General features: G+C 43.0%; 1 protein-coding gene and 1 long non-coding RNA gene across 7 annotated transcripts in view; both read right to left on the bottom strand.

Annotated features, from left to right (window-relative positions):
• GLCE (glucuronic acid epimerase) overlaps nt 1-25,842 on the bottom strand; it is a 55,610-nt gene that overhangs the window by 12,241 nt on the left and 17,527 nt on the right. The gene's annotated exons all lie outside the window — the stretch shown is intronic.
• On the bottom strand, nt 19,188-25,469 carry LOC129785347 (uncharacterized). The gene is made up of 2 exons (XR_008749274.1): nt 21,461-25,469; nt 19,188-20,354 (listed from the first exon to the last, which is right to left on the bottom strand). It is a non-coding gene; the product is annotated as an uncharacterized LOC129785347 (long non-coding RNA).

The raw sequence follows: 25,842 nt of genomic DNA, 5'->3' as shown, positions 1-25,842 counted from the left end.
CTCATAAAATCCTTATTAAACAGAAGTTTAATTTCGACTCCCTAGTAAGTCGCAGTATCAGAGCCGCTGAGTTAAGTTTTAAACCCGTTGCTTAATTGCAGCCCCGTCTGACATCCCCGGGGGCTGCTCGTGGTGCCAGGATGGCACAGCGGTGCTGGGTCTGGCCGGCAGCAATTTCACCAAGGTGCTTCCAGAAACGGCGGCAGATACTGCCAATATTCTGCTGACAGGCAGGAGTTAACCATACAGCAATTAAAAGGAGTTTCACCTCGAGTCTCACCCCACCCCCCTTTTTTAAATGGAAATAATCAATTATCTCTCACCAGTTTTATGCTTCCATACTGTAAGCACCATCTGGTCATTTAAAAATGGACTTTAAAAGCTAAGTGTCTTATTTTCTGAAAGCCCAGTTTACTACAAGCTTTTAGAGAACATAAATTTATATATAATTGTATTTTTATGGAAATGCTAACATAAGAATAAATCCAATTTTCTGCATCAGCAGATAATTTTTAGTGATGATGCTTTCAGGATGACCTCAACAAATATGCTCTGCTCTTTTTACACAAAGGGATAATTCACTTTTAAATTTCTGACACACTTCACCCCTACCTATAAAACTCAAAATTAATTAAGCCATCTGGATTACCAGGGGATAGGGAGAGAGGGAAGGGGAACCATCATCACCACACTTTTTACATCCCTATTACCCCATGCCCGTTACTTCATGGTTTTAAACAGATTCCATAGCTGTGAAAAGGTCCTGGCTATGCCATTATACACTGCTTTTATTTTATTTTATTTTTTGTTCTGCTGCCTTGGACAGTAGAGGATTTGGAGTAGTGCAAAGCATTTCCTATGCTTGCCTCGCAACTCCAGGGAAGAGCTGGAGATGCTGCAGGTTGGGTCCAGCTGCATCCACTGCTTCCTGGCAACGCTGCTGAAATACGCAGGTTTTATGAACTATAAATGAACTGAAGAGGACTTGGAAAGAAAAGCGGAGTCTTTTCAGAGAACCGTCACATTACATCTTGCCAGTCACCGAAAAGATCTAGAAATATCAGTGCAGGAGAGAGGCTTATTACATGTTAAATGGATAGATGGATTTTTATTCAACTGCTGAAAAAAAGAATTCAGAATTCCAACAGTAAAAAGAGGTAATTTAAACCCACAAAGGGACCGTGTTAAATCGGTTTATTCCCTTGCTGCTCTTATGAAAAGGATTTCATCATACCATACTTAAAAGATTTAAGGAGTACAACACAGGAAAGTCGTTCTCAGGTATGAAGTAATATATCCACAAGATCCACTTTTGTTTTCTCCTCGTTTTGCTGGATGACATACCCAGCCTCTCCAAGACTGTGCACCGAAACATCTCTCACCCAAATTTTATCAGAAAAAGTTTATCAGAAAAGCCGATCCTTAGCCCTCAAGTAATACCGGAGCTATGGGTTTTAAAGGACAAATACTTCTCAGAAGTCTGGCTAAAATTCCTTTAATTCCTACGCTGAATTACTGGGCTCCAGAAGCTGCTGCAGCAGCGCGATACACTGCTCTTATTAACTGTGGGGCCATCACGCGCGCTAGCCTACAGCGACAGCGCAAACGATCTATAAATGAATACACCTTTAGTTTTACACTGTTTACACTTACACAGTTGCTGTACAAACCATTATACAAATTCTAATTAAAATGCAGTGAAATGGCGTTTCTTACAGAGCGAACGACTAGTTTCAAATGTACCCCAAAACAGGGATGTGATTAGAGATGCTGACTTTGCTAATTCAAGTGAGGTGTCAAGCTTCTGAGACACTGTTTTTAATATAAGGAGCAACTGAGTTAAATAAAAATAAAATCTTGATACCGCTGCTTTATTAATGATGCCTGGAAAAAGGACAAATCTTGGTATTCCGTGCTGTGAATTAGTAATTCACAGTCCCAGTTGTGTATCTGAGTGACAGATTCAGTTCTGGTACTCAGTTCTTACATAAAACCAAGTTATTTGCCTTCTAAAAATATGTACGTCTCTCTCTTTCTTACAAAGTCCCTTGTAAGATGGGTTTTTTTGATCTGCAAAACTGTGTTGAATATATTAAAAGTAAGAATTTCTCTGAAGATCAGACTATTGCCAGGTTTCTGTGTACCTGGCACAGGAACCATCCCAGTGCTTTGCTCGTCATTGCTCAGCTTCAAAGCCCAGGACGAAAACGGGAGGCTCCTCTCTCGGATAATAACCATCCATTTAGGCCATTTGTAAATCCAGCAGGCAACGCTGCCGTCTTTCTGTGCATGGTTGTGTTTATAAGCAATAGTTATAACATTATACAATATAAGCTCAGGAAGACCTTGGGGTATTTCCTAGGTGGGAAGATGCAGCTCCTCTGGCTGGGAAGCACCGTCTGTGCCTCCAGGGAGGAGGAAAGGAAGGATGCGCTCTGAAAAGCACTTCTGCCTTCCCAGTTTTCATCGATGTGATGTAGCGAAATCATTTCAAAACAAGTGGCATGGAAGCGGGAAACCTGCAGCAATTCTCAGACTTACCATCCCAATCTTGTTTCACAGAGTGAGATTTTGTTTCAGCAGAGGGGTGAGGTTGCAGTGCTGCTGCTGCCCACCTGCCCGGTGAGAGCATCTTCTCTCCAATGCTTGCACAGGTCCTCGCAGGAGCTGGGTTTCCACAACCCGAATGTATCTCAAGTGGAACAGGAAGACTCTGCTGCGAGGAGGACCCCGAAGCAGCGACACGGTCCTGCTGCCCCAAGCCCTTCCAAAAAGCCCACAACTTCAGGTGTTTCTCAAGCCTCCCTGGCATTCAAAGTTAAAAAAGGAAGACTATTAAAAAGTGGCACATGCTGACACTGGCCACAACAGCTTCTGTAAGGGCTGATGCATTTCACCGAGGCTAAAGGGGAGAATTATTTAAAGCTTTCTCACAGCTCCAAGTCCCATCTGTGCAAGCTGCCGGTGACACTGACAGCAGGATGAATGCAGACAGGAACACTGCTGCTGGCCATGTGCTTTTACTTATTTTTAACCGTTCTGCCTGTTTCACCTGGGTGACACAGATACAAACTGCGCTTTCAGATAAGCACGCAATACCAGCCGCCGGTGGCTACTTCAGTGCTGTCATGTTTTTTGCTCACATTGCATGGATCAGCTTTTAATAAACCCGATCAATGATTCTCCAGCCAACAGAGATGACTCGCATTTAACTTGAATTAAAAGCCCCAGAGGATGCATCACGTGCAGCAGGAGCCCGACTTGCACGGTTCTGCAACCACCCTACCAGCATGAGCAAAGAGCACAAAGTGTTTTAAGCTAAGTAAAAATACTAGGCACCTTCCTGAACACATAACTGAGTACGGACTCAAGAAACCACATCACAAAGTATGTTTCCCAAGAACACGGCACTTGGCAGCAAGTTAAAGCACTCGCGTTTAAATTCTCTGTGTTTAAACAATAATCAAAAGTAAGTTGCCCGCTGAGTCTCGGAGGTCTTCAAATAGTCCAACACACCAGCTCTGTGTTTGCTCGGTAGGAAGACAGACAGTATTTTTACTTAAGAGCAGGGATTTCTGCCGACTAGCGATAAGCTACCTATTTACTTTGAAGCCTCTACGCCAGACTAAGCTATTTAGTAGAGAGAAAAAAACCCAACCCTGAACAGTGACTGCCAATCTGAGACACATTAAACTCAGTATTTAAAGAAAAGATACACCGTACAATATAACAAAATAAAGCAACGAGACTAGAACCTCATTACATACCCAGATTGAAAAATTATACTGGGCTACACACAGACCTCAGACAGAGTTTTTTTCCCCATTTCCTGTTTGTTACACACAGCAAAATACTATTTAGGCTAGTCATTACAACATTCTATAATAGGAAAAAAAAACCAACAAAGAACTTGGGAATTGTTTTCAATAACTGGAAAATTCTTTTTGATAACCAAAATGACACCAAAATTTCAGGTCCTTCGCCAAAGTTTACTCACATCTTAAAATGTGATATTCAGGAATCATCTAACTCCCTGACAGCTCTGCATTTCCCAAACATGTTTTACCTGCATCTTCAATCTGCTCGTGTTGGCTCCTTGGACTTACTTCCTATCACCTGCTTCATTATGCATCTGGTTCCCCACCACGCATACAAACTAGCACTGTTTTGCAAAATGCTAGACCTGAGGAAAAAGCGTTTGAAAATATTCTGGCAATACATACAATTTATCAGAATGCTAACTTGGGCAAGCTGGTTCCAACAGACAAGTCTAGCTTCTAATATTTTATTTATACTTGATTTGCACTGAGCCTGTATTCACTCAGTATTTTAACACACGGCACACTGTCAAGATTGCTTGTTTTTTCCTTAAGTGCTAGGAAATTACAAGACTGTACAAACAGAAACGAATGTATCTACCATAACTGAATCTAGATTACCAGCCTCTCCACTGACTCTTTAGCACAGATTTACTATCTAATCCTCACTGCTTCCAGTGCTCCATCTGTGGATCTAAAATACGAAGCGAAGAAGCTGTATCTAGCAGCTTATCCTACAGTTTTCCAGTCCAATTAGAGCCTAATACGGTTTTATTTGCATTAACACATCTATTACTAAGGATCACAGTCTGTGGCTATGTAACAGTTAATTCAAAAAGTCAAACTACTCTTCTATGGATACTGATGTAGTGGACTTGGCAGTGTTAATGGTTGGACACGATGATCCTAAGGGTCTTTTCCAACCTAAATGATTCTATGATTTTATGTTGTCATTTTTTATTAGAAACTCAGATTTGTATCTAATTTTAGCATCGGGCGCATTCAGTGCTGGCATCCATGCAGCTACACAATTCGCAAGGTTTCCGAACCGGCTTAGCTGCTGCCTCGAGACACCTGGGATGTGCCTGTGCCCCCTCGCCCCGCTCCCCCCTCCAGCACAATTCTCCACCTGCAAGACAGTTTGCTCTAACTTGCATTAACCATTTCCCCACACAAGAGCACAATTTCAGCGACTCATGGGCCTTTGACTGTCACGCAATCAGGAATGGTTTATAATCTAAAATTGGAAAAAAACCCGCTGTAAAATTGGAAGAAACTTACACACTTCATTGCAACCAAGTGGACAAGTTGCTTCAAGACCCGGCAAGGCCCTGGATAACCTTGTCCAAGACCTGCTTTCAACAGGAGGTGGGGCTAGATCATCTCAGATGTCCCCTGCAACCTCAGCTCTTCAGGAATCCACAGTAAGATGCACAACTTTAAGAAGGCACGTTGGTGTAATCAACAGAAAATGCAAGATCTGTTGATGTTGGTCCTACACAGCAAGCACTGGTCGTCTTCCTCCGCTCCCGCATATGCTGCACACATTGAAAAACCTCATCAGCCAATATTAAAAAAAATAATCTAGTACAGCTCAAAGAGTAGTTGTAATCTAAACTAGATAGAACATCGTATTTTTTCTAAGATGCTAGGAGGGTGTTCGCTTGTCCTGCACTGCAAATGATGGCTTTATCTGTGTTTCTTTGCACAACTGCCCAGCACATTTGCATTCAGACGAGCTGGCCAGTCCCAGTCACTGCAAAGGCTCTCAGGCACCAAAGAGATTATCGAGGTGCCTTTGTTTTTCTAGTAAATCTAGTATGGAATATCACTTCAGAACTTTGAAGATGAAGTTACTTGTCTATCATACTTTTGTGCCATATCAGGAAAACCAGTTAATAGGGACTGCTGCTGTAATTATGAGCCCATTTATTGTACAGTCTAATAAATCTACTTGCTTTCCAGATGGATTAAGCTATTAAACCCCTCACTAATGGCACAAACAATAACTCCAAAATCTAGTGCTGCTGCTTGTGGAGGCATTACACTGCCTCTTTCCAAGCTATCGAGTATTATATAGTTACTACGCAGATTAATGAAGCAAAAGATGAAACCATTTCATCAGTCTCCCTTATATTTAGGCTTTGAAAGCAATGCCTGAGCAAGCCTCAAGACAGCAGCCTAAGGGCTCTAACAAGGCCCTCGGGAGGAGCCCTGCAATATTATTTCAGGGAGCTGGGGTCTCTCTTTGGGCAGAAAAGGAAAACCCACTGCATCGCTGGTTTTATAGCACCCCAGTCCCTTCTTCCGTAGCAGTACTCTGGATGGCACTAGCTACGGCTGTGATTTGCCTCTCCTGGATGCCGCTGCTACCGTGTTCAGCTCAAATTGCTTTTCAATTAGCTATACTCTTCTGACAGTGTACCCGACCGCCGAGGAAACGCCAGCTGGCAGGGGAAGGAGGGCAGCATGTGCAGGCATCATCTCAAGCTTCTGCAGGGGTCGGTGGGGGGCTGAGGAGCTCCCACCGAACTGTCCCAGCAAGCCCGGCAAGTTTCAGCAGCTTTAAGCAGCGACTCTATTGCTGGTTCTGCTTTAGAGCAACCCTGAGACCTATGGGGAAAAATAACTGCACCTGCAGACTGTATTTAACTTACGGGCGCTACCACAGGTATGTGCTCTGATCACACTGCCAGGCACAGGCATTAGAGCTGCTCATTTTTCTGCTCAGCCACACATTACTACCTTCTTAGAACAACGTAAAATGCATCATTCCAACTATTTGTCTTCATAAAGTAAAAATACACCACCACCAAACTGAATGGGGAAGCCCTGTATGCCTTTTTCTTCGGTGCTGTTTGGTGAGAAGTGACGAGTGGACTGTCAGGGAAGGTCTCACTGTGGGTTAACCACTCAGAGCAAACAAAAAACCCAAACAGCTAAACAAGCCGGCTGCAGGCAGCATTTGCTGCTTTGTGGACATAGATGTATCATCTAGTCCATCCCGCCGTGCAGCCTGACTGGCAAGTACAAGCAATTGGATTGTTTTGTTCCTCTGGATCATTAGTAGCTTCCTCACAACAAGGCATCTGATCACAGCCCCAAAGAAGAAAAAGCAGATTTCACATCAAGAAAGTAAGAGTGAGCGAGCACACGTCCTTCCTCGCTCTGCCAGAACTCCCACCTCCACCCCCGCAGCAGCCGGCGGGTCCTGGGGAGCTGGGCGCCCGGGGGTGATGCTGCAGCCTCCCCATCCAAGAAGGGTGAGGCACACCGCAGCGGAGGACAGCCAGCCAGGTCGCGCACGAAGCATCCAAACTATCTGAATCCTCAGCTGCAATGAGTACCAGTAATCCAAAAGGTTCATAAGAGTGTGGTGCGACCAGTTATTTACATTAATAAGCAATGTGGTTTTACTTAAGTGAAACACCTCAATTAACAACATTTTTGTCCTTAAAAATAGCCTCCGTGATCCCTCTTGTTACCAGCTTCTCCAGTCCTGCAGTCTCCATACAGGTCACGTTTAATCATCAGCACTGGCAAGCATTACATTATCCTGTCAGCTCCTATTTGTTGCTGACTTATTAAAAAAAGAGAATCATTTCATACCGATGATGGGGAGCAGTAAAATTTTAAATTAATATAAATCCCCATCCCCTGTCTGCTCTGGCAGCAGTTCTCTCGCGTGTGTGTTATGAAAGTGCGGGCACCTGCTCTCGCTGAACAGTGCTATGGCATTCACTGCAACTATTTGCCTTTCCCAAAATATAAGCTTTTGAGCTCACGAGTTATTTTTGTCCAAAAGTTACTTCAAATGCTTATTGGAATGAGTGTGATAGAGAACATTTAAAAGCCACAATTACAGCTGTGATCCTCACCAACACACCACATCCTCAAACACCCACGTACCAGCTGTTAGGCAGAATAATTGTGAAAATATACGAAGTACACACGTGGGTTTGGCAGCACGATCTCTAATGGACGGATATGCTGATTTATATCCTAAGACAACTTTGCTGATAGAAAGCTGCAGTACCTGCCAGCGAGTTAAATCATTATAAGCTTTATTTTAAAAGCGAGAAGGTATTTTACATTCAAGCTACAGTCAAGGCATAGTCAAATCATTAGGAAAAGGAAGATAACACATTTAAACAATAACGGCACATGTTCTCTAAGCAGACAGGTATTGTTCAGCCAGGTATTGAACTGAATGCACAGATCACAGAATCACAGAAGGGTTTGGGTTGGAAGGGACCTTCAAGCCCATCCAGTCCCACCCCCCTGCCATGGGCAGGGACACCTTCCACCAGCCCAGGTTGCTCCAAGCCCCGTCCCACCTGGCCTTGGGCACTGCCAGGGATAAGGCATTCCAGAGAAGCTGTACCAGCACCTCACACTCTCGCAGTGAAGAATTTCTTCCTAATCTCTAATCTAAATCTACCCTCTTTCACCTTAAAACCATTACCCCTTGTCCTATCATGACATGCCCTTGCAAAAAGTCCAGAAGGGCTGCAAGTGGCACCACTGCTGGATCGCGTTGAACTCCTTGTCCACCAACACCTCCAAGTCCTTCCCCTCAGGGCTGCTCTCAATCCATTCTCCACCCTGCCTGTATTTGTGCTGGGGATGTCCCAGTGTATGCGCCGTAGGGACAGGAGAGCCCAGCTGAAGTCTCTGCCACCCCAGCCACATGGCTATCTGGAAATTCATCACTCAGATCTGAGCTTTCTGCTGGAGGCCAGCCCGTAAGGCCAAATTCCCTTGATGCGGGGACTGATCCAGTACAGCGGCAGTAATTTATATTTTGATCATGCCACTGGAGAGAGGATAAACCACATAAATCATGGTCTATTTAGCCCTGAAAAGTCAGAACATATCTGCCTTGGAAATCCCTTTCTACAGCTCAGCGTTATGCATGTACATCTTTAAGGTTGATAAGGCACACACACAAAGAAAAAAAAAAAAAAAAAGAAAAAAAAGAAAAAGCAGTTTCCCCTCCTGCTGCTTTGCTTCCTTTACCACAGCATGGTGAACAGCTATCAAACCTACATACCTGGAATAAGTTTTGGAGGATCTTTAAGAGGAAAAAAAACAAAACCACTTGCTTTTCAAACCACAGACACAGGATTTCCAACCTAATTCTAGGCTGGATTTAGGAATCATACAAAACACAAAAATGGTGTTTAAGACGTGCAGACCACAACAACGCAGGACAAAGCACCTAGCTGTGCATCTCGACGTTATGTATCTCAGCATGTCCGCGGCTTACAGCAACAGAACTGAAGTAACAGCATCAACCCTTTGGTTAACAAAGCAGGTTTAACGAAACGAAAAAAGCCACATCTCCTTTTACCCAGCCCAGTACCTTCACCTGCTTCAGGACAAGTTCTGCACATCACACATGGCTACCCTGACCAGACTGTGGGAAATCAGCCGGATCTCTTACTTGGTTCCCTGTCTCTGCAAAAATTGGATGAACAAAAATGCAAAGCCAGAGGCTTGGTTTCCCTCCTATATTTTTTCAAAGACAGGGCAACATCAAAAGCATCCCTCTCCGCCAGACCCGAGGAGCTGCCCAGCTGCGGGCACGGAGCATGGCTTCTGCCACCTGGAAATTAATGGAAAGCAAACACATAAGCTAGGATCAAAATGAGATTTTTCACTATCACTTTACATTTTATTGGCTTATCAGAAATGCTCGAAAGTTGTCTCATGCAGTTATGTACACATTAGTAACTACATTTTGCAACTAAATTAGTTCACCAAATGACATGACACTGTCACCCAGGCATGACACCGAGCCAGCTCACAGTCGAGCTCTCAGTCTCCTTTGCTTTCCTAACGGACTGGGAAATAATGGCTGTAAGTATCGCACAGCCAAAGCAGCACGAGTTTCCTTCATGCTGAAAAAAAACTCGTGTTCATCTATTTTGCTCCCAGCATATGCTCCAAGACCCTTTACATGAAGAGAAAAGGAAAATCTTTTACCCCGGTGCCAACAAAGGCAGCTCAGCTCAGCGACCCTGACCACGTTAGACCTGTTGATTCTTCTTGCTGCTCAGAAAGGTCGAGTTTGCTTTGTGCGTTTCATTTCTTCCCTGCCAGGTTCCCTCCAGGAGTTTCCACTTAAAAATCCCAATTATTTAGAACATCATCATTTTCTTCCTGCCATTAAGCAGCCTGATAAACAATGCACCTTTAGTGGGAAAGACAGAGTGGCGTTTTCTTTCCTGACAGGGTTTCACGGACAGTAACCGAGCGGACAGAGATGCAGGCACTTCTGCTGCCAACTCATTACAACGCCTACAAGAATTCAATACAAAGTGTGCTCCAAATTACAACTCGGACAGCTGGCAAGTATTTGGCGTGCCTGCTCGCATGCAGCCTTCAAATAAAAATAGAAGAACCCTTCTAGTCCGAACACTGCAATCATTTAAAAGGAGCAGACAGGAGACTTTGGAGAGTATGCACACCTCACCCTAAAAATTACATGGTTCCCATCAAGGAGATGATCTTTGAGGACATGAGCCGACATCTTCCCGAGAACATGGTTTTATCTGGCAATTGCTAGCGAGCTTCATGTCATTTCTGCAGTTAATCATGACTTATCTTCCAGTAAGCAATGGATACACAGATCCTGCAAACAGCGCTGCAAGAGCCACTGTCACAGCAGTAAATGCATCAGCAGTTCCCTCACACGCTGCTTCTAAGTGCTCCCCTGAAAGCTCCAGTCTCTGGGAAGCCCCAAACTCCCCAGGTTTGTTCCACAGATGTTTACAGTTTATTAATTGGCATGAACCATTCACAATCATATTCTTGTATATTTACTCTGAACGTACAGTTTCATTAATTTCTTTTACTACGCAAAAAACAGAGGTTAAGGAAGTAACACTGCTTATAGCAAAGAAAGAAATAAAATCTGTTTTAAATTAGAGCAACTGGCTAGAAACGCCTCATCTTACTTGCTTAGCAAACCCTGGCACTCTGTACAGATGGTTCTCCAGGAAGGAGTTACTAATGGTAGTTAGTCAATGGCAGAATTAAAGGTTTCAGCAAAATTTTGTTGCTTCACCAACTAAGTATTTCTAAAGGGAATGACCCGGCCATCAGTACGCAATGCTGCTTAAAAACTTTATTAAAGGGATTTTGCCAGGAAATTTGGAAGCTTTGATTATAACTGCTTTCACAGGTATTTTCTCATAGCGTTCACTAAGAAAAAAAACCCTGAAAATACCTCTCCTCCAAATGGTTTTACATATCACGTAATATACTAGTAGCGGCTGAACCTCAACATTGGTAAACACAAGCTAAGCAGCCGCATATAGCGTGAAGTTTTCTATATATGCTGGTTTGAAGGACAAACAGAGAGGACAGAGACCTCTGTGACAGCCACCTCTGGGTTTCCCAGCCTGGCTTAGACACAGCCTGGAGGGGCACCAGGAGCACCCGACCGATGCTGAAAGACAGCAGCGCCTGCGCACAGCCCCGCTCCTCAGCTACCGCTGTCTGAGGATCAGCCCATGAAAATGCACGCACCAGGTAACGCTGTCCAGGCTGTCGATACTGGGGAACAGGGTCAAGGCAGAAGAGCCAGCACTGGGCAGCGGGGTCTCCGATCCACGAGACGTCTGTTCCTGGGGAGAGGTGCTGCGTTTCCTTCTCCTAATCCTTCAAATCAAGCTCTGTCTGGCACTTCATTCTCCAAATAACAGTCTGTCCCAGCAGAGTTTATGTTTAGACTCTGGCATTAACCCTGGCAAATGTGTTTGGAAACCTTCTGTTTCTAGATTTTTTCATATTCAGCACGCCAGAGATTACTGGAGGCAGCAGCGCTGGGTACTGGGGAGACCAAGATAACGTACAAATCCTGTTTTTATTGAAGTTCACCACAAAGGCTGAACTAGCTTCTACATAAGGCACAACAGTAACTTTAATTCTGTTTTTCAGAATACAGCCCATGAATGCATATAGGCACGTAATAAGGTATAAGATAGAGATATCCTTTTCTTTTACCTTTTTTTAAATCCTACTTTTCAGCTCCTTAGAAGAGCTGATGAAACAGGAGGGCAGAACAAAATTAGAAGCGATATAAAAGAATGCTGAAAGCTATTTGATAGCAAATAGAAAGCATGCTTTGCCCATGAATTATTTTGTATAGCTATGACAGTGAATTATTTAAGTACAGGAGGTGATTACTATTAAACATCCAACAGAAAAAAAAAAAAAAATTACCAGTGAAAGGAAAGGTCAGAACAACTGCTGAGGAAAGATAAAACGTTTTCAGAGGAACCTTCTCTCATCAGGAAGAGATGCAGGTCAGTAAAGTGCAAAGAACTGTTGCATGGGGAGAGATTAAGTATTTTTGTCCATGGCTCCTGTGCTCTGCTGATTTCCGAGATTCTTTACTTCCAACAAAACTGGGATGCACACCTGCAACTACTATAAACTTACACGTGCGACACAGAACCTAACACAGGCTTGGCAGGATTTATAGCGTTAAAATTTTAGCAAACAAAAAATTTCAGGTTGATCAGTCAAAAAGAGCTTTTCTTAGTAAGAAACAGAATTATAAAATCATCAGACTTCTTATGCAGGGGGACCAGAGCCATGGCACAGGATCAGGGATCAAATGCAGGGACCTGGCCGGGGGATACCATGTGCCTATCTATTCTCCAGTTCCATTCGGGAAGGCCACGTCCAAGTTTAAATAATTTTGCAGTTAGAACAAACAACAGACTTCGTTCTTAGAGACAGCAGGAAATACCAGACATTAAAATTCTACTGTAGCGCCAAATCCTTCGTTTTTGTGACTTTTTTTATGCCTACCCCTGCTTGAAAAATAAATTAACATTTTACAAGCGTTCTAAATGAATATTTTAAGCATCAGGATCACAGTTGTTCTAATATTCGTAGACAGGAGTATTTCATCCATGACTTAAACCTACACTTCTTAAACCTAACACAAACAAGCCTAAGAAACCACTCCACCCCACCAGGAACAAGTCCCAGTGGCGTGTGTTTTTTGATTTAGAGCAGCAATACTGGATTGTGTCAAACTAGATTAACACGCAGCATCTTCATGGGCAAGGCAAGGACAGACGCTGTGCACGAGCAGCTGCTCCAGCCGGTGGGTGCAGAAGGGCCCAGGGAAGCGACAGCTCCCAGAGATCACCAGCTAAAGCATCAAGTGGAAGGGCACAGAGCATCGTCTTGGGACTTCCCTGTTTCTGGCTGATGTTTTTCACTAACAGTGATTACCGCCTCCATCGTCCAGTTCATCTGCAAAGCTAGGCAAGCGGTGCAAGCACTGTGGAAAAGAGGATGCTTAATAAACTAAGGCAGTGGTCTGGAAAAGAAAAATTCACCAAATGCAAGTTATTCCAACAGGATAACCAACCGCATGATGAGAAGTGAGGTCCCACTAAACAGGATGGCTTTGGGGTTTTTGTTTTGTTGTTTGGTTTTGTGGGGGTTTTTGTGTTTTGGTTTTTTTAAAAAAAAAAACAACAAAAAAAACTTCAAAAGGTTATACTGCCTTGCAAATTAAACTCCAACAGGCTGTCGTCACAGAAGTCACCACGGGATGGCTATACCCGTGGAAACTGCGTATGTGTTGCAAGACATAAAACCACAAACCACCCTTCTGTTCTGCTCAGCGTTTCTGGAGATGAAGCCAGAACCCAGACCAGCTTTGGGTACCGCTGTGGGACACAGACAATTCAGAGAGCAGCAGCCAGGACAGATCCACACCACCCTCCGTGGAGGCACCTTCAAGGCCAGGTATTATCCATTCTGCATCTCCACAGACACACTCTCTGCTCCGGTGCTTTGATATCAAAACCAGTTGTTACAATCAAAACTGTTTGGTTTTTTTTAATGGAATATTTATGCCATTTCCTGGAGCAGTTGATTTAATTTCATCCCAGTCTAACAGACTTCAGCAAATTTAAGTGGTTTGTCTTTAGGAGAGGCAGCCTTACAGAGCGTGTTCACAGAAACCCTACAGAAACTCCCTTTTGCATGTTATTCAGTAGTAAAGAGGTAATAATTGTATTGAAGTAAGAAAAAAAATTTCACTGTGCTTTACAACATTTAGAAACAGTTAATGGAGGATACATGCTACAATAATGGCTCTATTCAGTGTGTCTAACAGCTTAAAGTGGAAGCTTGTAAAGATGCTTTTTGTACTGTGACAAAAAGAAAGGTCTGCATAGATTCTGGTGGCTACATCTTTCCAGTTTGTGTTTTAGAATTTAGGTTAACTCACACTTAACCTAACAAAAAAGTCCTAACAATCCATTAAACTCTTGAACTCTCTTCCAAAGCAAGTTTCCCTTCTCTAGCTCACCCTCAAGACACAGTAATTCAGTCCTGAACAAGAAAAGAGCCTTAGCCTTTCAAGGAAAAAAAAAAGGGAGAAAAAAAGTTTTACTTCATCTGGATATCACGGAACATAAGTGGAAGTGAGCAAGCAGTTTCCAAAGCATCGAGTACTTCCTACTGGTCTGTCTCTGGACATCACCCTCTCCTGACTTGCCCTGCCAGCACGTGGATGTTACAAACCTGTTTCTCACTTCTGAGGGAACACAACACAGAGTCAGGTTTTGCTGCCTCCGGCCACCTTCTTGGAACTAGGAGAGGGAGCACTCCACTTCTCCTGCTGGGCTGAGGTACGTTTGGATTTTGCTCTCCTGAGTGGCTGCCCTCAGGGGGTCCTGGAGCCCTCAGGGGGTCCTGGAGCCCCTTGCAAAGAGGGGACTGATGGCTTCTTTGGGCCAGCCCTCCTGGGGGGGTCCCAGGGCAGGAAGCCATGCACCCTCCCACGCACCGGACCTCGATCCCTTGCAGGGAGCTGAAGGCACAGCTGCACTGAATTGCTTCTCACAGGCTAGAAAAATAGATGAAATGACTCCAAACTCCTTGGATTCACAATAGATTCAAATGATGAGGCTTGCATAATTTCCATTTGGATTGAAAAGGCTTTTGATAAAGTTCATGTGCAGAGGAGGCAGCTCTTTGCCTACATGCAAACCCCTCGGTTTGCTAACAAAGATGAGCAGCTTCTCAATGAAGTTTGCGCAGCCCCTCCCATCACACCCTTGCTCTCTATGCGGTAACTGTAACGAGTGCTGGACCAGTTAAGACATGACAATAAAGAGTTCTTAAACCGCAGAAATCATACACTTACACAAATACCCTGACTACACACAACCGTAATTCCATATGAAACGCTGCTCTCCATTAGCCTTTGTAACTAAGACCCCCCCCCCCCCAGCTTCCACCCCAGTAATTAGGGGACTGAAGACATCTTGACTGCAGTTTTATACTCAGGAAAGAAAAGAATCTATGAAGAGACAATGCCTAGCTCCAAATGTGGATTTACAGGCAATGTTAATCCAGAGAGAGTCTCTCACAATCTTCTTTGGCTCCACAGATTTTAGCTGTTCTTCCTGTTGCAATACACCGAATTATAATCTTATAACAGGATACTCCCCATTCTTTAAGAAGTGGCACTCAAACTTCTTCAACCTCTAAATGCCAAGCAACGCACAGAATAGAAAGCTGCAACCCAAACTTATTACTCTTGACAACATAATCTTTCTGCTTTTCTTCTTGGGATCAGTCTCATGCAAAAAACCCGAGTCAACCACAGTGTCTAGCAAGAGCATTAAACAAAAGCCACGGACGACAGGCACTTCATGTGTTTCAAGGGAAATAACTGGCCGTGGAATAACCTCGATCCTAACAAGCACAGACTGATTTTGGTCTGCAGCTACATGATGGTTTCTATTTCCTCTACAGGCTCTCAGTTTGATTGGATTAACTTTAGCTGCAGGTCCTCCAGCAATATTCCCAGTTGGATTTTCACATTAAATAATATGTGGGATGGGGCTTTTGGAGCTGCTGTTCAGCTGGGATTGCAAGGTTTAATACCTTCAGTGCTACCCAGGACCGACTAAACATCATGTAACCATTGAGTAAAGATTCTCATGCTCAAGAATGCTGTGATGACCCTGCAGCAACGATTCAGTCTAAACTATTTCAGCATATAAGCAGCTGCTGTCAATAAATTCTCCTAACTAACTCTCCTCCTTAAATGCTTCTGAACATCCCAGATTAGCTGAGCTCACGACCTGCCTGCATGTAATGCTTTTGGATTACGTTTGCACGCATCCAAACCCTTGCACCTATCACACTATTAGCACCTCGCACGTACATGTCATCTCAGGATTGGTAGCCTGGTGCTGAATCTCCTCTGTTTTTTAAAATATCACATATTATGAAAAGGTGAGTAGTGGGGGAGAAAACTAGTGCCTCCTTCAGCCAAAAATACCATTTCACTGGGAGCAGGATTGTGCTCAGCAATGCTCTGCCCTTTTTCCCAGGCAAGCAGGCAGTTTGTTTTAAGAAGAGCCATATTACAGAGCAAACCCTCAAGGAAATCAGCACACATTTTTTAATCTTGACTCTTCAGCTCCATTTATTGTAGACTTTGTATTGGCTTGCAACTTGCCATGCAAGTTAATCAAAATGCTGTGGGATTCTGGTGGAAACACAGTTATGGGAACAGACCAATTTTACCCCCCCGGACTGCAGATGTTCCCGACTTCAGCTAAGTATCTTTGCTTCCCGACTTGTCTCTGCACCACCTCCCAAACCCAGACTTTTTTTTTCTTCTCTTCTTTCCTTGCATCTTATTTTACACAAATTAAGCTACAGGAGTTTCGCTACAGACTTCAGGAAGAACACCATTTCACTTCTGGATTGCAAATTTTTACTGTGTGACAGTTGCTACCTGAAGCCTGCGTGTAACTCGCTCATTCCAGCGGGGAATCGAGGTGTCAGCGGCTGTATCCACATAACCAGTACTCCTGCTGAAACCCAGGCAGGCACCAGCCCAGAGCTGCTGCAGACAAAGTCCCTGTCAGTAGGGCAGAAGAGTTAAATTAGACCTTGATACTCACACCGAATACTTTGAGTAGCGCACCATTTAAATCACTATGATTTAATATGATTAATAAATGATTTAAAAAAATGAGTGCAAAGACACACTCATTATCCTCAGAAGACGGGGCCATTTTCACAGAAGCTGCACAATGTAAATCCTCAGAATCCCAAGGCTTACTTACTACTTCTTATAGAATTCAATTTCTGAAAAAACCTGCTATTAACATGAAACAAGCAGGATAAAGGCAGCTCTCTTATTCAGTTGTTTTCCTGCAAAAAAGAGGCCACAATTCCCTCCATCTCCCCCGGCACTTCAGGTAAAAGGGAATGATTTGCAATAGTTGCGTGGTCTTTGATCGCTACTCTGAGACTGAATCTAATGGACTGTAAACTACCAGCCTCTCCCATGTCAATAATGTATGAGTACGTATCATACAAACACACACGTATAATGTATTGGGACAGCAAGTCAGAACCAGCAGGGAAATAATCCCTTCTTTTCCAAAAGATCGTCACCACTTTATGCATCCTTTCCTGTTGCTAACAGAAACAAGTTTTGTGATTTACCTGTTTTTTCCAATGCAGGTTCTGCTCTGCAGAAGTAGGAGTTGATTTTTCTATTTTAAATAAACTGCTGTGAAACGTCAACAAGCCCAGTGCCTCCTCACTCCTGCAAAGGTGCAGCATCGCTACCACAAGCTTAATAGCAAGGCGTATTTCAAAGTAAGAAGGAACAAACAGGAAGGATGCAATCAAGTTAGCTATTCTGGGGAGAAGCGAAGCAAACTTCAAGAAGCTTTAAGAACAGCCTAAAGTTTAAGTCCAATATAATTCAGAATTCCTTCACTACAAAGTATCCCCAAAATGATCAGCATATGCAAAAATTATATTTGCAAGCAAAAAAACCCCTAAGCCAACCCCAAAGCCTTTCACAGTCATTCTGAAGATGAACACAGTTCCAAGGACGCTGCTATGCTTAACTCCAGATCAGCACCCTCGACCTTCCAAGTGTGACGTGTAGCCAGTGAAGTGTCTATGGCTAAACTGATGCTTCCCCCACCCACCCAAAACCACACATTTTCCAAAGGCAAAAAGTGTTAAGACACTGGGGCAGAAACTTCAAACCCACGCAGAGGATATTCTCCATAGCAAAGGCGTGAGTTACAAATACTTAAACTAAACAGAAAATACTGACACGGGAAGGTTCGCAAGCAATCCAGTTACAGAGCGAGCACTGACCTCCTCTCTCCTCTCCACACCGACTATTCTACACCGTGAAACATGCAACTCATTGACGGAGGAAGCAGGGAAGAAGAGACGAGTCAATTAAATATTACCTCCTGACCTGAAATACTTTTAATTAGGTTTCCTAGAAGATCTTTTCTTGTTAAAGTGAGAAAGTGCACATTTTGCAGCAGCAGTTCCTACGGTGCTCGTCTAAATACAAACCGCAGTACTTTTCCCAATTTTTACATTGTTACAATATCTGGTTCTGCTGTACAGATTTCAGCAAAAGATAGTATTTCCAGTTTTAAACTGGCAGTAGAATATTTCGCTATCTTGGTTCAACCCTCTGATGATAGTGTTTTATGTTAACTCCTGCTGATTCACAGTGAACCACTAGCACTCGCTGCTACATCCCAGAACAGCAAAAATTATACTGCTTAGGTCACTAGAAGATACTAGAATAAACCAGAAGTCTATTCTGCAAATAGTTAGAGAGGTTCAATTTTGAAGAGTTTTTAAGATTTGAATAGCTTTGCCTCTTTGAAGGCAGAACGCGTACCAAAATTAAAGTATCTTTACCAAAAATACAAGGAAACAGTTTAATCTCCGCTAAATACATTCAGAATGAAGCCCCCAGCACTCACCAAACTTAAGGACATCTCCACTTGATGAAAACTCGCTCAACAGGTTCCTTTTTAAAGCTTTTGTGAATGTCCTCATAGTTCAGACACTCAGCTCAGTTCCACAAATAGGGAATTCAGACAAGGTACTGGGAAACACCCCGAGCTGACCTCAAATCCTTACTCGTCACTGAATGAAGAGGAAAACTTCAATACCTGAGAAGACTGACCACAGTGAAAGTCACCACACACAGCACCAGTTTATCCTGGTTCCCTGCTTGCCAGCTCGCAAGATGATGAACACAAGAAACGCAGAGCTGAGAGAAGAACAACGACGACTTGTTGTAAAGAGGAGAGCTTTATCAATCTATCTATACACAAACATAATGATTGCTTTATAGACAGGTTATGCCTATCCTACAATGACTTCGTTAATCTAATGAAAATATATCAAGAAGAATGTGTTGAGACTGACAATGGTACTATACCTCATCATTAATCTTGACCATATAACTTCGCTACAGGCAAAAGAGCTATTAAGATGAAGACACTTAAATCACACTGCAGATGGAACTCATCAACACCACTGTAAAAATGGTTTATTAGCAATACACTTCAAAGCATTATCTGAAATTTTATAACAAGTTATTTAGTATGTATTTAATATTTGTTGTGGCTTTATTGTTGCATCTTAGTTATTTTGAAAAGTTTGTACTATTAATGATAGGTCTGCCACTGTCAGATGCAGCACCGCAAGCATAATTTACTCACACGTGGGCTCTTTCTGGGGTGTTTTTCTTTTGAGCAACTGGCAATGTCATTGCCAAAAAATTCTGCAAACATGCAAAGATTCAGTTAGCAATTAAGCATTAACAATAGTTTCGCTGATTATACTGTTTATGCTGAACACATTCAGCAATATGCACTGCAGAAAGGGACTGCATATACAGACAGGATAAAGCGATTCATGGCATTTCTGTGCTAGCAGCTTTACTGCAAATTTAAATAAAAAGAATTTTCAAAGTAAACGTTTTAAGCAGAAACGTAAGCATTTAGTATTCTGTGCATATATAAGCATTTCTGTTTTATGCATTATAAGCATTTCTATTCTGCGCAGTATAAGCATTGACTAATAATGCAAACAGAGCATTTTTTACTTCTTTCCTAGCTTCGCTGATAATTTTCAGAAAAGATGGTGCCTGGAAGGTGCCAAGTAAAGGCACGAAAAGCTAAATCTACTGGTTCCTTCTGCCCTTTGCACTGCTGACACCACCAGCTGCCGAGCATTACACAAAGCCAGGTGGGTTCCTGATATTTTAGAGGAGAAGACATCAACACTGTCTTCCCACCACGTCGTACAGCCGGAGGCAGAAAGGGCTGTGGGCTGCCATGCCATCACTCCACCACGGAAAACACGGGGATTGATATACAATTTGTTAACCCTAACCATCAAGATGTGTTAAGCTGACTACCTCCATTAAGGTAACTTCCTGCAGAGCAACAAGTTTGATCCGAAAGTCTTTCCATTTTAGCTGGAGCTAGCCCATGCGTTACAGGAAACACGCTTGTAAGGCTTAATGTTGTTAGATGGACGTGAAGACAAAGTATTTGCTTGTGAGCAAGACATACAAAATGCCATTAGCAAAGCTGCCAGAGAGAATGTTAATGCCGTATTCATCTCAAAGAAACTGTCAGTGGCTGTATCTTCCCGTTTGAGAGGTTGCTAGCTCTCGAGAGTCACCTGCAGAAGACAGGGGAAACCCAATTACGGAAAATAGCAATATCTTTGTCAAAAAACAGCAAGCAATTAAATCTGCCCTACACACGGAAGCATGTATTAAAGCTAATTATTGTACATCGGTCAATGTAATTGCAACTCAAATGCAACATGGTCCACGTAATTAGTTGGCACTAATGGAAATCTCGTAATGCAACAAATGTACTAAAACACTCTGCGTCCAGAAGATTTCCTCGCAGTACCAGGAAGTTGTGCTGCTTCTCTTGTTGAATTTAAGGAGCACTTTGCCAAAGAGAAGATGGATGGATACTACCACCTGCCCCTGCTTCCCTGATATCAACATCTGGAGTTACTGAGGTCTTCACACCTAAAGGAAGGTCCCTCATGCTCCAGCTGCAGCCTGTGCATGCCCCAGCCCGGAGAAAGCTGTTTGGGCTCACCATCGAGCTGCCCGGGACCTGCTGAGAGAGGCTGCAGCAACAGCTGCTCTCAACAACTGGGTTTGGGGACATCAGGTTATCAGCACCGACAGCTTATTAATAGAGACAACCAAAAAATACATTGTTTTCCCTTTTTCTATTTGTGTCAGCTCAGCTTCCTTTTGTTCCATTTTGATATAACCCTTGGGGCTGAGAAACTGCTTACACAACTCCAAGATACTGTCAGAGAGGGCATGGCAACATTTCCCGGCCTTCAGCTGGCTACTGGGCCAGGTTCACTTCGATTTATACTGCTTGGCGATGCTCAGAGACACTTTGCCAAAGTGGGAACAGCAGGAAGATAAAGGAAGATTTGCAGCTGCAGCAAGTGCAGGAGCCGCTCCCGTCAGGACACCCAGAGCGTTATTAACTCCTGGGGCAATGAGGATGCAGTGGCGGAATTGAACAAGCATCTCTGCTGCACCTGGTACCTACTAAAGCACAAGAACCACCACATACTTATGGAAGACCACACCTTACAAAGCCCAAAATGCCAGGCAGAAAACAAACGCTATTTTGTTGCAGGTTTCACAGAATTAGTAATCAACATTAGTTAACTATTAAGTGATTTTACCCCTTCTGCCTGGTGTATTTCTCCAAGGAGGAAAAAACCCATAAAAATAGCTTCACCTTGTGTGAAGGACACTGTTGAAAGACCGTTTTTTGACTGCAATGGGAGATCTTTTTTCCGATGACAGAGGACTAATACTAGGCTGAGTGCAGCATGGAACCATGCCCAACCGGGCAAATAAAAGCCAGCATGCACCTGGTATCATCTCAGTGACCATCAGATGTATATTACCCCACAAGCCAAGTCTGCAAGCAAACAGCACAAGAGAGATTTTATAGAAGAAATGCTGAATTTAGTAGAAAAATTCTTTGTGAGGCAAGTTTTTCTCAGAGGAAAGAGCCATTGCTCTCCCTTCTAAAGGCTGATTATTTACAAGGCTCTAATGGCTGCAGGTCAGTTTAACACCTTTTCTGGTTTTGTTTTAGTTGCAGATACCTGCCCAGTTCCTCTGTATTTTGAGCCTGTAATCTAACATCACCACTTATCCACCAGTGATATGCTCCGGACTAATAAATGAGCGGTTTAACACACATCTAGTGACTTATTTCAAGTAGGTACAAATTAACTAAACCACCTTTTTGCCATCTGCTTGGAGAAGCAAATTCCCACATTAGGTTAACAAAATATGGTGATGTGACATTTCCACAGCAGCTACGGAAAGGTGTGCTTGGGCACAGTCCCCAAAACACAGCCCACCTCACCTCTGCAGGCAAACAACACAAAACACACTGAGCTTGTGGAAATTTCCAAACAGAAGCTGGTCCTCTGGAAAACAAAACAAACAAACCACCCCACCAAGGAAGCGGCTCTGGATATGCCAGTCTAGACTCCACTACGATCATAAAATACGGAGGAGGAAGGGAAAGCTTACGCATCTGTTTCCAGCAAGGGAACTAGGTCACTCGAGAAGCAATTAACAGGCTCGTTGCAATGATCTCCTTGCACCCAGCCATGGTGCATCAGATCCCTGAAGCGCCTGATGAGCTGAGAGGTGACCGCACAGAATGGCCAGGATGGTCACAGGGCTGAAACACCCCCTCGTCTGAGCAATGTTCAGAACAACCTTCTGAAATGACCGTTTTCCAGATGCTGCAGTTAAAAGTTAGGTGAAGTCTTCATTAACACAAAGCAGAAATATAAAATGGAAAGCTTAAAGTTCTTCTGCAATCCACCTGCACTCTACCAGGGGACTGACAGAGCTAATCTTAAAATTCAGCAGGTGTGCTATAGATGTGCAGACCCACTTATTTAAATATATGATAGGTCAGGCAGCCTAGAAAGACTTCATCCTAATTATGACAGCTGAACACTTACCACTGAAACACGAGTAGATTAAGAAAGCATCACTGAATTACTACAGAAAAAACTAATATAACAACCAGCTTCGGAAACATGAATTGAGGGCATCAACAAGGATGGGAAGACTTCACAGAAGGGTATCAGCCTCCAAAAATAATCTGCAATGCCCTTGGCTGCTTTGGAAAGGTAATACTGACCTGGAGGTGTTACATGAAAGACTGACGCAGAAGTCAAAGACACGACCTGGTATCCACAGGCACATTCACCACGAGGGTGCAGCCAGTGGGTTGCTCCTGCCTGTAGTAGCCTGGTGCCCCTAGCAGTGAGTGAGATGAGGGAACGTACAGGCAAAGCATTCTGTTTTCACCAGTATTGTAAAAGTTTCTTCAAGAAGTTGTACCTGCACGCCCCCACACTCCCCACTGCCAGGAACAGAGTATTCACCTAGTTTCTGGCCAACGGCTGTTCAACATTTAAGCGTAAAAATAAAATTAATACTAACCTGTTTTCTTCTGGATGCTACAGGGTCCCTTCTTGATCTAGAAGTTCAATGCATTCACTCTTTATTCTCTTTCAACCCCACTGACAACCTATAAATTATTACTTTATATGGCAGGGCACTCACAGGCTCCAGCCAGGCCAAAACAATGTGCTAGAATAGAGACACTAGCTCCAGAAAGCTTCTCAGCCCTGGTCTATCAAAATCCCTTTTTAACAGATGCTAAAATGCTCCTGTTTGTATAAAATAAACTGTTCAGTCTATGTCAATAGCTTCTCTGCTGCTCTTCCCCCCGGTAGATTAATTATCAGTCCACCCAGATCTTCTCCTTCACCAAATTAACTGATGCAATATCGTTTAAAACATATTAAATACAGCAATATACCAAACTTGAACATTTGAATAATTCATGAAGGCAAAAAAAAAAAAAGAGAAGGTCTACACAAAGCCTAGGAAATTTTGCAAACATCATTCTTTCATCTACCAGCCTTCCCTGTATTTTTTTAAACCAATACTGAACTTGGGGGCAATTAACATCTGATACAGTTCTAACAGCAGCAAAATAATTTTTAGCATCTCCTTCAAACCACTGTTTCATACCATCCATCACTTACAGGAAAACATGATCAAGACAGGAGCCTATGAATAACTCTGCTTTTTCTCCAGGATTCAATCTAGACTGCTTCTAAATATGTATAATGCCTAGACTACATTAACACATTAAAGCTTTGTAGATTGCCATCAGTGCTTCTGCAGCTTAATTTCATCTGTCCCTCACAATTCAGATCTTCAACTACTTTCATCCTAAAGAAAAAAAAAAAAAAATCATTCCACTTTAAATGTAAAAACTCATGATGCTCACATAAGCAGATTGCTAAGCATGTTTAAGAGCATATATATTTAAAACCTGGCAGCAAAACTTTATTCCCCTACTAAACAGGAGTATTCTCTCAGATTCTATTGCCTCAATGTTAATAAAAAGCACATTCTACAATCAGTTAAGCTTGAAAAAGTCTGGGAAGGATGATGAGTTTGACAAGTCAAACAATTCAGGAGTAGACTTGGAGAATATAGCAAGTGATAGAAGAGTGAACATTATAAGCAGCTGAAAAAAAAAAAAACCCAAAAAACAAAACACCACAAGGGACTCAGCATGTTTGTTTTTTACTCCAGCTGCACAGAGGATAGAAAGGCACGATGCAGTAACACAAAATGGATGCTTTTTTGCAAACACCACCCTAATTTCCAAACAAGTTTGCCTGTCCAGTTAAAAATTAATTTCCTACTTCTGGCTGAAGATTTTAATTGCTAACACAGATGCTCTTTTCTGCTCATTCAAAAGTAACACGAGAATTTAAAACATTCTGCGCCCGAGACAGTCCTGCTGCACAAAGTAATTGGAAATGACAGATCACATACACCAGTGCAGGCCTGACATTTGTACATCGAGTTCTGAAATAAACCTCGGCAGATTCACAGGAGTACTCACCCCAAGCTGAACAAATTCAGCAGCAAAAGCCTGAAAAATAAAACTTACCGATTTCAGATTAAGCACACAAGAGCAGCATGTATTAATTATTGGGCAGAAGTTTAAAGTTTCCTTTAATCATGTTGAAATGCTCTGAAACCACTTGTCTGGTCTAGCAGCACTGAAAGAGCTTTTATCTTTCAGCTGTAACACAGGAGGCACGCTGGAAACCCCAGACAAGATTTTCTACCTTCTAGTTTTGGCATCTCTCCTTTTGAATTAGGTTTCCTGAAGTTGTGCACAGTGAGATATAGCACAACTAGTAAAGAAACCGTTTAAGCACAAAAAATAACAAGAGGAGAAACTTCACTCGAAAATCAGTCATGGAGAGCCAAGCTTCAGTTTTAATACGTGCATTTTATGTAGTCTTCCAAAGCCTCGATGCAAGTACAACAGGTTAAAAAAGCCTGCCTCTCCTGTGCTACCGAGCTCATGCTTACAGCATGGATAATTATATACAACATACAAAAGGCGGCAATTAACATACTTCTCACATAAAAACAAACAGCCAGGCTAACAGCATGCAGACCTGTTCTCACGCACCACCTTACCCGGAATAATTCACCATTGATACTTATAAGCATTCACACTGGAGTAATTTATGGATGCCATGGTAACGTAAGTACAGCTCACCAAGACTCACCTTTCATGAAATTCACCCAACTACTACCTCTCGGAGGTAAGATTTTTCACCACTCCACCCTATTTCCCTCCCCAGCATCCTTCAGAAGTTACCGAGCTTACTTACCGTCCAAACCGGGAAGATAAAAACCTCCGAAAATGAGCTTTTAGGCAAGAGAGCCCTTCAGCTGTACAACAAACCCCAGCAGCTCATCTCTGGCCGAGCAGCACTGACAGGGTGGTGGAGTCCCCGCGCCAGGCTGCCTGCTTCCCCTCCGCTGGGCAGGCTGGACCTGGGGCTCGCCACCACCTCCTGTAAACACACAGCCATATGCCTTCCGCAGCTGCAAGTTATTAAATCCCACGCACGTTAACCATTTCGGCATCGACAGCAGGCTAAACATTTTGAAACACATTACAGGAACTCCAGCCCCGGAGTTAACTGAACATAGATATTTATTAAGGAGGGAACAGGAAGAATCTGCTCCTTTCTT

This window comes from Falco peregrinus, chromosome 1, assembly GCF_023634155.1.
Source record: "Falco peregrinus isolate bFalPer1 chromosome 1, bFalPer1.pri, whole genome shotgun sequence".
Classification (NCBI taxonomy): Eukaryota; Metazoa; Chordata; class Aves; order Falconiformes; family Falconidae; genus Falco; species Falco peregrinus.
Note: the sequence above shows the minus strand (reverse complement) of the source record. Positions and strands in the feature narration are given on the sequence as shown.